The following is a 14064-nucleotide window of genomic DNA, read 5'->3' on the forward strand; positions in this document are numbered from 1 at the left end:
AATCATGACCAGATAATGTTAAAATATGTTGCTGAGATTCCAATTTTGGTGTATCAAGGAGCACTATTTGTCTCAGTTATGGCAGCCTGACAAACTATTTACATGGTAAAGAGTAAGGTATTTTTTGACAATGATTACTCTATTCAAATGGTTAAGCAGCAAGCAGTATTCCTTGTGGTTATATGCACATGTAAACTAAAGGACTTAAAGTTCAATTTAGTAGATACGATTTTCCTGATGGTCTTCTTTGCCAGTTAGTGACTGTTTCTGCAGAAGTGCAGGATAGCACTTCACATGATGTCTGAGTATGTAATTTTAAAAGAAAATAATTTATTTATTTTTATTTTATTTTGTGTTTGTTTATCAGGATAGTCCGACTCGGTGGGTAACTCATTTTGAGTGGTGGCCCGGGAGGGAAAGCCCCACTAGTTACAGAGAAAACATAATCTAAGAAACTCCAGTCATAGGATGAGACAACAAAAATAGCCTCTCAGAGAATACATAATATAAGAAAATACAAACTTAAGTGGAGGCTTTAAAAAAAGTCCCATAAATTACAAAGAATACATATGTTATATAAAAAAAATACAAAACATATGAGATGATCAACTTTAGCTCCTTTGGTTAATAATACTCATTAATGTGTTATGAAGAACATCATACAATTAGAGAAATAACATCATACTTATGTACAAAGAACATTATAATAATTAGAGATACATAGTTAGATGGGAGCGCTAGAGAATCCTGAAAGCCCAAAATCCTGAAGACCAAAATCCTGAAAGTTCAAAATACTGAAAACTCAAAATACTGAAAACTCAAAATCCTGAAAACACACAGAATACCAACACTCACTATATTCCAGCACAAGTACATACAGAAACATATTACCCTTCAATTATACGCAGGGGGCAAGTCCCTCTGCAGCCCCCACACCGTCTGCTACTTAAATATATCAACATTGAGAATGCACTTCCCTATACTAAGTGCAATCTGGGAGTTGATATATTTAAGTAGCAGGGGGTGTGGGGGTACAGCCCCCCCACAAGAGGGGCGCAGGGGGGCTTGCCCCCCTGCTTATACTTGTAGAACAGTAATATAGTTTGTGTTTTATTTGTTTTTGTATGTACTTTTGCTGCAATATAGTGAGTGTTGGTATCCTGTGTGTTTTCGGGATTTTGAGTTTTCAGTATTTTGAGTTTTTAGTATTTTGAACTTTCAGGATTTTGGACTTTCAGGATTCTGCAGCGCTACCAGTTAGATATATGTCTTAGTGGTTAAAAGGTAGGAGTAATAGATGTAAGGGTAGCTTAGTAAATTCAAGATCTGTTACTGGAATCTCTCAAGAAGGATTAAATAGAGACAGTTCAGTCAGGATTTAGACAAGACCAAAGCCAGGAGTTAGATAGGTGGGACTTGAGAAGTCTTTTACATTTTTAGGGTTACCAGTGGTTAGTATATGTTGGGGGGGTCAAATTCCATGCACTAGAGATGCAATTGGAGTACAGACAATCTCCATAAACTTATTGTCCTTAGTAAACTGTAACATTGATGTACTATGTTGAAAACTATTATAAGTTTGGTGAATGTTAGGTAATTACAACCAGTTTAGTTGTTGTAAGGCATTTCACTTGAAATGGTTAAGAGGAAGGGAATAAAAGACTAAAATGGACAGCTATGCATGGTTTTGGGAATGAGGACGAGTGGCCACATTACTCCAAGTACTATATGAATGATCCTGAATGAGGACAAGCAACCACCTTACTTCCAGTGCTGTGTGAATGATCCTGAATGAGAACAAGTGACCAAATTACTCCTAGTACTATGTGAATGATCCTGAATGAGGACAAGTGGCCACATTACTCCTAGTGCTATGTGAATGATCTTGAATGAGAACGACTGACCACATTACTCCTAGTGCTATGTGAATGATCCTGAATGAGGACAAGTGACCACATTACTCCTAGTGCTATGTGAATGATCCTGAATGAGGACAACTGACCACATTACTCCTAGTGCTGTGTGAATGATCCTGTGAGGACAAGTGACCACATTACTCCTAGTGCTATGTGAATGATCTTGAATGAGAACGACTGACCACATTACTCCTAGTACTATGTGAATGATCCTGAATGAGGACAACTGACCACATTACTCCTAGTGCTGTGTGAATGATCCTGAATGAGGACAACTGACCACATTACTCCTAGTGCTATGTGAATGATCTTGAATGAGAACGACTGACCACATTACTCCTAGTGCTATGTGAATGATCTTGAATGAGAACGACTGACCACATTACTCCTAGTGCTATGTGAATGATCTTGAATGAGAACGACTGACCACATTACTCCTAGTTCATAGGTTCATAGGTTTATACTAGGCTATCTGCCCTAAGGCATTTATAAGCCTAGCCCAAAGTTTTGTGGCTTACGCCACCCCTTATGTTAAAAAATACTGTGCCCATTAGTTTGTTGTGCTTCTGTCGAGCAGTGACACAGAGATGATTCCCGGGGTAAACCTACGATCTCCCATCCACCGGTCAAGATTTCTCTTGAACAGAGCCAGCGAGGTGCTCTGCCTCACATGGACTGGGATTTTATTCCACAGCATAGGGAGTCTCTGGGTGACAAATCTATCCCTCCAGCATGTCCTATTTATATCCGTGCTAAGGTTTAAGTCATTTGCTCTAGTGGATCTGGTAGATTTGGATTTTTTGAGGTGGAGCATGTCCATTAATTCTGGGTTGGACATGGCCTTGTATGTCAGGCACAGGTCACCTCTGAGCAGGCGGTATGCGACTGAATAGAGCTGGAGTTTCTTCAGTCTGGCAGCATATGACAGATTTTGGAGTCCCTTTATCCTTTTGGTGAGGAACTTTTGGGGTCTCTCCAATTGCTGCAGGTGTCAGGTGAGATACATCCCGAATGGGGCATTGTACTCGATCATTTGTCTGATAAGTGAAGAGTACAGGGGAACAATGACCTCACTTGATCTGGATGTGAATCCCTTCATGATCAGGTGGGCAATGTAGAAGGTCTTTCTAACCACTTTAGCAATGTGAGTGTCAAAAGAAAGGCCACTGTCAACCTGGGTCCCCAGGTCCCTGATAACCTCTTCTGTGCTTAATGGATTGCCACCTATATGGTAGCTTGGGGTTACCTTGTTTTTGCTGAAGGGTATGACTATACATTTTTTTGGCATTTAACTTCAAGCCATGGCTCTGGCACCAGTTATCAGTTTCCGTGAGACCCCTCTGAAGGATATCTGTGTCCGATGTACTTTCCACTATGGCGCCCAGTTTGCAGTCATCTGCAAACTTTGTCAGCCATAGTCCTCCTATGTTTGCCTGTACTTCTGAGAAGTAGATGCCGAACAACAGGAGGCCAAGGACTGAGCCCTGTGGGACCCCACTTGTGACCGGCTTGGAGTCTGACATGGCGCCAGCAACTCTAACCCTGTGGGTTCTGTCCTTTAGCCAGTTTGCAACCCATCTTGTGACATATGGGTTTACATTTAAGCTGGTAAGTTTCTCTATAATACCCGAGTGGGGTATTGTGTCGAAAGCTTTTGCAAGGTCAAGGTAGGCTGTATGGACTGTCTTTCCCTCATCAATGGCCTTGGTGACTGTTTCGAAGAAGTCGACCAAGTTCAAAAGGCATGATCTGCCCTTGACAAAGCCAAACTGGGTCGGGTCCAATGTCTGCAAGTCCCCTATGGCTTTGTTTATGAGTTCCATTATGATCCTCTCCATAGCTTTGCAGACCAGGCTTGTTAAGCTTATGGGGCGGTAATTTCCAGGGTCCGTAGAGGTACCGCCTTTGTGGAGTGGGACCACAGTTGCCGTACGCCACTCCTTGGGCACGTATCCTGTGGTAAGGCTAAGATTAAACAGCTGCCTTATATGCGGGTTTAGTTCCTCCTTGAGTTCGTGTAGCACACAGCCGGGGACACCATCCGGTCCCATTGATGCTGTGTTTTTAGCTTTAGAGAGAGCAGCTTTCACCTGCGCATTAGAGATGTCTGGGAGGCTACACTCCGCTGGGATAGTTATCTCACCTTTTGGGGGGGAGAGGGGGGTGAAGTTTGCACTGAACCTGTCTGCCAGTATGTTGGCAATGTCTGTGGGTTCAGTGATTTTGTATCATTTTGGACTAATTCTGCATATCTGGGAGTTTCCACCCAGGATTCTAACATAGCTGAAGAAGGCCTTATGATTGTCTTTGAATCTATTGCAATTTTTCTCTCAAATTTGGCCTTGGATGATTTTATGAGTGCTCATATTTTTTTACTAATAATGATCAAGGGTGTCTTCTCGTTTATGGATTTTGCTCTATCATGTAACAGCTTTCTCCTCTTATTGTAAAGTTTGTTTATGGCTGGGGTCCACCAGACTGGACGTTTGCCCTTGGTGGAAAGAGTCTTGGTTTTATTAGGGATTGCCTAATCCATGCAGTCCTGGAGGTGTTCGTAGAAGGCATTTGTAAGGGCTTCCGCAGCTTGGGTTGTGGTTTCCACTGGCTCGGGGGCCTTGAAGGATACCACACCAGTCTTGAGTAGTGTGAAGTTTGCTTTAGAGAAGTTCTTCACTGTGGTCTTTTTTGTTTGGGGTGGGGGCGGGATGTGGATTTCCAGTGAGATAAGTTTGTGATCTGATCTCACCAATGAGGGATATACTTCTGGTGTGGAGCATTTTGTCCCCATGTTTGTGATGATGAGATCTAGTATATTTTCTCCTCTTGTGGGAACGGTGACTAGTTGTTCCATGGCATTTGAATTTATGAACTCCAGGAACCTTTGGGCTAGAAAGTTGGGGCTTGAGTAATGTTCCCAGTCTATATTCGGGTAGTTGAAGTCACCCAATATAATGGTGTTTGGAGATACATTTATACCCTCCAGTGTCTTCAGGAAGGCTGTGTGGGGTTTCTGAGTTTGAGAGGGTGGCCTGTAGCATGCTACAAATTGTAGAGCAGTTTTGCCTATGGTTAATTGCACCTGGATGGTTTCCGATGCTTCGTGCGTTGCCACCAACCTGGAGGTGTGGGTATCCTTGATGAATATGGATACACCCCCTCCTTTTGTGATGTGGTCCGGGTTTTGGGGCCGGAACGCATGATATGAGGTAAAACCTGATAGTGCTATGTGAATGATCTTGAATGAGGACGACTGACCAAATTACTCCTAGTGCTATGTGAATAATCTTGAATGAGGACCAGTAACCACATTACTCCTAGTGTTATGTGAATGATCCTGAATGAGGATGAGTGACCACATTACTTCAAGTGCTAAGTGAATGATCCTGGCATGTTATTTTGTACTGTCTGTGATCAATCTTTAGTTGTTTAATTGCATCAGTGTTTCTCGGTGTATGACTTATTAGAACGCTAGCTTAATTTTATTTTTTGCTCCTATGTAAAGTGTATACTGTGACATGCTAAGCAGTGGAAATGCTAGAATGGTTTTGCTGAGGGAAGAACACAACCTCATTTGTTAGATTCTGTATGATGGAGTGATTTTTTTTTGGAAACTTGATTTCCCACACTGGAAGGGTAGTTATAGTGTGATGGTGTTTAAATTTATTTTGGTGAGATTATGCTTCGTTGTTAACAAATTGTGCTGATCATTCCAAGAGTGAAACCAGGGAAGGGCCTAGTACCAATTTGTATAGTACAGTGAGGGACTTTAAATCATTTGGTAATTTGCATTGTACAGGAAGTTGGTTCTCTGATCCAAATGAGAGTAAAACAGTGTTACATTTTGAGCTCAGTTTGATGGAACTTAGATGGGTCCATGAAAACTTTGATGCATGCAGTTTTCTAATACATATAGTGGATATAAATAAAAAGAGCACACACCCCTGTTAAAATGTCAGGTTTTTGTGATATAAAAAATGAGACCACAATAAATCATTTCAAAACTTTCCCACCTTTTTAATGTGACCTATAACCTGTACAATTCAATTGAAAAACAAACAAATCTATTAGGGGGAAAAATATGTGCACAACACTGAATTATTTCTTTGCTACTGTAGACACATGACAGTGAAAGGATAGATTACTGGGTCAACTTCTAGGGATTTTTTGAAAATGTGATAGTTACCATGACTTCCCAAAGGATGTTACTATGCATTTCTTGGCATTTAGTTTTAGTGCATGGCTCTAGTATAAGTTGTTTGTGTCAACCCTTCCTGGACAACATTAGTCTTGGTGGGGGACTCTACGACTGCTCGTAATTTGCAGTCACTTGCAGATTTGGTCATCCAGATGCCCTTAACATTGGCCTTGACTTCAGAGATATAGATGCCAAAAAGGAGTGGACCCACAACTGATCCATGATAAAATAGAATAAATTTAATCATGTCCCCTTCTTTAGGCCAATTTCTGGTCTGTTAACCCTCTTTGGATACATTTTCTAGACTCTGTGCTGCTGCTCTTAGCTTAATTCTGTGGGCGAGTTTGAGGTAAAAACATTCAGCATGTTTTTGGGAGATGGTGGGAAACCACAGAGTCATATGGAGAACATGCAAATGCCATACAGGCAGTTTTTTTTTTACTAATGTCCACTCGATTTTTGCATTATTAATGTAAACACAGAAATATGGCTCATTTTTTTCTTAGCATTGTATAAATACTCCTTAATTCCAGCTCTGTGCATTCCATGCTGTTCATTTCATTGACAGGTTTATCAAATCTTGTCAGATTGTAGATGCCGACTTGCCGCCTTAGTTTTATGTATTTACCTTTACTGGGACTTCAGTAATTGTACTTTGAAAACAGTGATGAGTATACTCATTTCAGGACTACAGGGAAGTCTCCTGTAAAGACCAATATAGTTTTACAGGATACACAGGAAGTCTCCTTTCCTGATGAGTACACTCTTGCAGAAAGCAATGAGTCAAAACTGATTTACTGTGCACTAAAATAGGCTTTACTGACCCATCACATAATCATTCTCCTTCTGTTCAGTGATAGAACTGCACCAATCCATTTCTAAAGATTATATAAGCTCATCTAAGTGTGCTCAAAGCAGCCAGAATGAAGTTAAGATTTTTTGTAGGTACCATATCCATTGACATCTGCAGTTTTGCTTAGTGTTAGACCGCCTAAATGGAATAAATGTCTGTATTCTATTGCTTAAGAAACTGAACTGACTAGAAATAGAACTTTTTCAACCATGACTACTTTGTCAAGGCAAAAAGTATGCTTTTCGGAGCTCCACAGAAAATTTACCAAACACCTGACTCTTTAAATATCTTTGACTTATACAACAATTCCACAGAAACAACCTCCACCTTCACATACCTTGGATTATTTATTTATTTTATTTATTTTATTTTACATTTGTTTACCGGGATAGTCCGACTGGATACATGTCCATTTTCAGCAGAGGCCCGGGTAGAAAAGCTTCACAAAGACAAACTTACATAGATTACACAGACATTAGCAAACAATTATAAAAACAAAGTGATTATATACAATGGGTTAGTAGTGATTCCTAATAGGGACTCACAATTGTCATGGACAAAGAATTAAAAGTAAGAGACATCAGAATGGAAGCACAGCTTGGTGATGTAGTTACAAGTTATGATAATTGCAGAATATGCTTTTAGTTTATAACTTAATCAGGGTTGATACATGGACATAGCCAATTCACTTTGAGATACTGTTTGAGGCTTTTTTTGAAGAGACTTTTGGAGGATTGTAGGGTTATATAGTTTGGCAACGAATTCCAGGTTTTGCCAATGAAGTTGGCAAACAGGGATTCACCAGCAGAGTTATTAGCTTTGTGGGTTTGGACCAGTAGTTTATCGGCTGACCATAGGGATCTTAGATTGCTATATGGCTTAATAATATTTTTTTAAGTGAGGGGGTATCCTCAGGGTGGTACAAAATTTTGTGCGCTATTAAGAGTTGATTGAATTGAATTAAGCTGGGCAGTTCTAGCCATTCTAGTTGTTTAAAGTTCTGGCAGTGGTGGGTTCTATAGGTGGAGCCAGCGGCAAATCTGGCAATATGATTGTAGCTATGGGACAGTTTACCTAGTTTGGATTTGTTGAGGTTTGAGAGTACAGGCGAGGCATATAAGAGAGTAGAGAGTAGGTGTGATCGGGCGATTGCAGTCCTAGCCAGTGGGGTTAAAATGTCTTGTTTCTATACAATGATCCAAGCTTCTTATTGATGGTCTGTATGGTTTTGTTCACCTGTAGGTCAAATTTGAGATTACTGTCTATGATAACCCCTAGCAGTTTGGTGTGATTATCTGGGGAAATAGTGGTACCATTGTTAGATGTGACAGAGAGTGAAAGTGTGGTGGATCTACTAGTGGGAGAGAAGAGTAGAAGTTTAGTTTTATTGGGGCTCAGAGGTAGGCGTTGATTGGTGAGCCAGTTCTCGATAGTGTTAAATGTATTTTGGGTTAAGATTTGCAAGTCGGATGGGGAGGTGGCTGAGCAGATGAGAGTGGAATCATCTGCATATTGGATGCAGGTGGCTTTAGGGATAGCAGTGTGGAGGTTGTTGATAAAAATATAGAAGAGTAGTGGATTTAGTATGGACCCTTGAGGGACACCAAGTGTGAGAGGTAACTGGCTGGATAGTTTGCCCTGCCATAGTACTGCCTGCTGTCTACGAGTCAGGTAGGACTGGAACCACTGGATAGCAGGCTTGTTGAGGGAAATAGATTTTAGTGAAAGAATGAGACGTTCATGGTTGACCATGTCAAAGGCTTTTGATAGGTCAAGAAAGAGGGCAGAGGTTAACCTATTGTCATTCCTGTTTTGCTTTATGGCAGTAGTAAAGGAAAGGAGGGCTGAGGTGGTGCTGTGGTATGGCCTGAAACCATGCTGGGAGACGGATAGTAAGTTATTCTGTGAAAGGTATTGCATTAGTTGCTTGTGTACACATTTCTCCATTATTTTGGCTAGTGGGGAAAGAATGGCAATGGGTCTATAGTTGGATATGTCTGAGGAGCTACCACCTTTATGGAGTAGGATGACGTGAGATATTTTCCAGAGGGAGGAGATAGCATTTTCGGATGAGGTTCTGTTGATGAGGATAGATATGGGAAATGCAATGGTATCTGCAGCTATTTGCAGGTACTCTGCAGGGAGGAGGTCAGCAGCGAGGGTGGTAGGTTTTAGATTTTTAGAAGTGTTTTGATAAAACTAGTGGATATTGGTTGGAAGCCAAACTCCGGATGATTATTAGGTAGATTAGGCATGTGGTTTAAGTTAGAGGGGGTTAGTTGATTTGCTAATGATTGGATTGTTTCAGTGAAAAAGTTATTAAAGGCGCTAGCTATTGTCTCTGGGGAACTATTGGTGTAGTTAGCCAGGGTTGGGGTGGTGGAATGACCTGGACAAAGTAGTTGATTTAAGCCTGCCCAGAACTTTTGAGGGTTGTTGTGGTGTTTTTGTAGGAGATTTTGGTAGAAGCTTTTTTTATCCAGTAAAATAGATTTTTTTGTATCATTTCTGAGTTGACGATATTTTTGATGGTCAAGTGGGGCTTTGGTTGTTCTCCAGCTGGCCCAGGCTCTGTTTCTAGTTTTGATTTTAGCTTAGGTGTCTTTTGTGAGCCATGGTGCTGTATTTGATCTAGTTTTTATTGTATGTGCTGGAGCATGGGAATCAAAGATACTTAAGAATTTAGTGTTAAAGTGATCTATGGCCTCCTCTAATGTTAGATTTGTTAGTTGTGACCAGTCAACTGCTTTTAATTCATTTTGGAATATAGCAGCATCAAAGTTTTTCCTGTTTCTAAATGTTTTATATTTGGGCTGGTGAGGATTTCCTGCCTTATGTTTTATGATATAGGTTAGACAATGGTCGCTGAGGTCATCAGGGAGAGTACCAGCTGTGTACAGTTGGGGTTGGTTATTAACTAGGATCTAGTCTAGAATAATTTCATTGTTGGTTGGTTTGTTTATCCTGTTGGGAGAGGTTATGGTCTGTTTAAACCCAGATAAGTTTATATGGGGGGGGGGGGGCAGAGGAGCAGGGGTGCCAGTCGGTGTTAAAATTACCAAGAACTATAGTTTCTTGGGGATAGGTAGTGGATAACCAGTAAAGGAGATCTTCTAGGGTATTTAGGTTGTTGCCTAGTGGAATGTATGCACAGACGATGTTCAAGTGTTTCTTTTGGTTAATCTGTAGCTTGGTTATGAGGAGTTCCACGTTATTGAATTGGGGAGGTTGAATGGTATCTCTATTAACGGTTAGAGTATTTTTGTAAAGGACTGCTATCCCACCTCCTTTCTTTGTAGCATGGTCTAACCAGTGAGTATTGTATCCTGGAGGTAGTATCTCATTGTCAGTAGTACTGGGTTTTAGCCAGGTTTCTGTAAGACACATAATGTCTGGGGAGTGGGTTGCTAGGAGGGCAAGTAGGTTGGGAATCTTATTGTTAATACTTCTAATATTTAGGCGAAATGCTAGGAGGGAACTAGTGGGAGTATTCATGGGTAGCTTGACTGTTGGGGATTGTGGTAGGGGAGTGGAGGTTATTGGGTGTGGGTGGGCCAGGGTTGGGATGAATGTCTCCATGTGTTATAAGGTTATAGTGACAGGATATTCTGAGCTTTAGGAGTTTGTTTATAAGCTTTATATAGTCTTTGTCTTTATGATTATGTTTTGATCCATTGCTAAACTTCCATTTCCACATAGAAAAGTGAGAGCCACAATTAACTACCTTCTTTTATGGACCAAAAAGATCTCCCCTTTTCTATCCCAACTAGCCAGAGCAGCCATTGGCAAAGGAGTTCTCATTTCTCAACTTGAATATGGGCTTCCTATTTTTGCTTCTGCCTCCAAGAAAACCATTGCCACACTCCAGACTATCTCTAACAGCATCTCCTGATTCATTAGAAACTGAAATCCCTGTGAGCCTTTCTGTATCACCCTAGAAAAAGCTAAATGGCTACCCATAAAACAAACATTTAACCTACTGTTAGGATTCTAACTCTACAAACTACTGTGACTCCACACATTTACTCCCCTTGCAGCTAGATTTCTTGATAAAACTCCTCATGCAGCTTGAGATACTACTGACAAGCCATACCAACTCTCACTACCCCTAGAACCAAACTCCAAAGCACACGCTTTTCCCTCTCAGGCACCTACTCTTTGGTAAGATCTCCCATTGTCCTAGAGAAAATCAACATTTATTCCAAATTCAGAATGCAGCTCAAAAAGCATCATGCCAAAGGTTTATGCTTCAACATAAGACATATCACCTATCACAATATCCTTACCTCCTTTCCAAGTTTCTTCTCTTCTCTCAAGATTTACTGAAGATTGACTCACTTTAGAAACAAATGTAAATATTGTAGATTATACTCTGCTTGATTATACATTGCATTGTGTTTTACATTAAAATGTGTACATCGTTTTTTATATGTAACTACTCTGAAATTCTCTATTATTGCTTACATATCTGTATTTTGGTTTGTGAAGCATTTTGTATTTCACCCAGACTGAACCTGAAATTGGTCACTATTTATCAGTGTACTACCCCAGTAAGCAAATATAAATAAAATAAAAAAATAAATCTTGGTATATATAAGGTGTAAAAGATTAAGATCCCTAATTCATTTTTATGCTATCTACTTTGCTGTTCATTGTATGGGCCCCTTTCTTCTATTTGTATTTGACTGATAGCTGCAAAGGATCCTCAGACCAGTTCACTTACCTGGTTAATAAGCATTGAATAAATAGGTGAAATAAACATATAAAACTATGCATTCCAGCTTGGTGGTCTAAGTACACATCTTAAGAATTGCCATCAACTAAAAAGATATACCATTGTATATTAAAATTCTTTTCTCACTCAGCAGCTTGACATACCAGATTAAAAGGCCAAAGTTTATCTTAATAATTATGCTATAGGAGAATGACATGCAGTCAAATCCTGGACCATCTCCTAAACCACCCCAAGCCCCAGTACCTACCCCACTATGAACAAGATATATGAATATCTGTAAAATGAACAGTAAATTACCTCAGATGGTGACATGGACAAAATTACCTGTTTATCTGTCTATCTAGCCAGCTAGCTAGTTATCTATCAACCTATCTTTCTTTCTATGTTTCTATATCTATTTATGCTTTTCTTGATCGGTTTACTTCCACTTGGCAAACAGACACTTCTCAGGGAAGATCTAGAGAGGCCAGGATACTGGAGAAATTCCCCTACTCTTTGAAAAATTGGTGTACAGCTGTAGGGGAGGCACCTAAATTTGTGTTCAAAACAGGTAGGAACCTAAAATGCCAAAGTTAAGGGTACTAAATGGTGCAGGGCATGTAATCAATGTAATTACATTTTATAGCAAACTAAAATCCAAACAGGGGCACCCACCTGCGAAATCACATTAGGAGATGGAAACTGTACCTCTAAAGGAGTGATTTGCCTTACCTTGCAGTTTGTGAAGGATGTGGCCATTTTTTACATAGGGAAAACTGAAAAACAATTTCATAGAAGAATCTACAAGCCCATATATGCTATTACTAAGAAAAATACTAATAACTCCCTATACAAACATACACTTAGCTGCCATCCTGCAAAAAATATTTGTTTGGTATACTTGAAACTGTTCCAAAAAATAATAGATGTGATGCATGGGAGATGGAGTTAAAAAAAAGAATATTACCTCAGATGGTGACATGGACAAAATTACCTGCTTGTTTATCTATCTAGCCAGCTAGCTAGTTTTCTATCAACCTATCTTTCTTTCTATGTTTCTATATCTATTTATGCTTTTCTTTATTGGTTTTCTTCCACTTGGCCAACAGACACTTCTCAGGGAAGATCTATAGTGGTCAGGATACTAGAGAAATTCCCCTACTCTTTGAAAAATTGGTGTACAGCTGTAGGGGAGGCCCCTAAATTTGTGTTCAAAACAGGTAGGAACCTAAAATGCCAAGGTTAAGGGTACTAAATGGTGCAGGGCATGTAATCAATGTAATTACATTTTATAGCAGACTAAAATCCAAACAGGGGCACCCACCTGCAAAATCACATTAGGAGATGGAAACTGTACCTCTAAAGGAGTGATTTGCCTTACCTTGCAGTCTGTGAAGGATGTAGACATTTTTACATAGGGAAAACTGAAAGACAATTTCGTAGAAGAATCTACAAGCACATATATGCTATTGCTAAGAAAAATACTAATAACTCCCTATCAAACATACACTTAGCTGCCCATCCTGCAAAAAATATTTATTTGGTATACTTGAAACTGTTCCAAAAAATAATAGATGTGATGCATGGGAGATGGAGTTAAAAAAAAAAAAGAGAGAGAATTGATGTGGCAACTGAGATTAAATTCTATCATTACTCCTGGACTTAATGAACACACTTCTATCGCACCAATCCTGAATTACAGAGCTGCTAAACTGTAAATTACATTAAGGGTTATTCATTTCAGTGATATTTTAAACATGTTTTTTTTTACATTCATTCATTGGATTGTGAAATATAAATGCAATATTTTTATTATTTTTTTATAACAACACGTAATGGAATTTTAAGAACATAACACTTGGTTATTTTTTGGCTTGTCTCTTTAAAGAGATAATGAATGGAGTCCCATGATTTGTTTTAAAATTATTATAAATGGCTTTTATTAATGAATTTAAATGGTTCTGAAGAAGTCCCAATATATTAGAGATTAAAGTGCTAAACCATTGTATGTTCACTTTGTTGTATTGTTCGAATTAATAGACACAGTATGTTTCAAATATTACCAAGACTCAAGTCTATTTATTTCTTGGATTAATACTGCTGCTATTTTGTTGCTGCTACTTTTCATTATGAACTTAAGGATTTCTGGTGTCACTAAGTGAGCACGGCATTTTGGATTTCATATTTCAAATGTTATAATTGTGAATGGGAAACAGGAAACAGTGCGGTATTGGGGTCAAGATAAGGCATGTTTTTTGGGGAGTAATGAAAAGGACTGGGTGCAAGACTGTAATAAAAGAAGATGTGGGCAATGCAATCAAAGGGGACATATCACAATAAATTGTAGGCCAAAATGTAGAAATTGAAATGAATTTGGACATTTTTG

The 14064-nt window shown here is 39.4% G+C and overlaps 1 protein-coding gene across 7 annotated transcripts in view; it reads left to right on the forward strand.

The window, feature by feature from the left end:
* SYTL5 (synaptotagmin like 5) overlaps window positions 1-14064 on the forward strand; it is a 2413062-nt gene that overhangs the window by 1939556 nt on the left and 459442 nt on the right. The gene's annotated exons all lie outside the window — the stretch shown is intronic.

The sequence above is a fragment of the Protopterus annectens genome, chromosome 5.part0 (assembly GCF_019279795.1).
Source record: "Protopterus annectens isolate FY-2018-M chromosome 5.part0, PAN1.0, whole genome shotgun sequence".
NCBI lineage: Eukaryota > Metazoa > Chordata > Ceratodontiformes > Protopteridae > Protopterus > Protopterus annectens.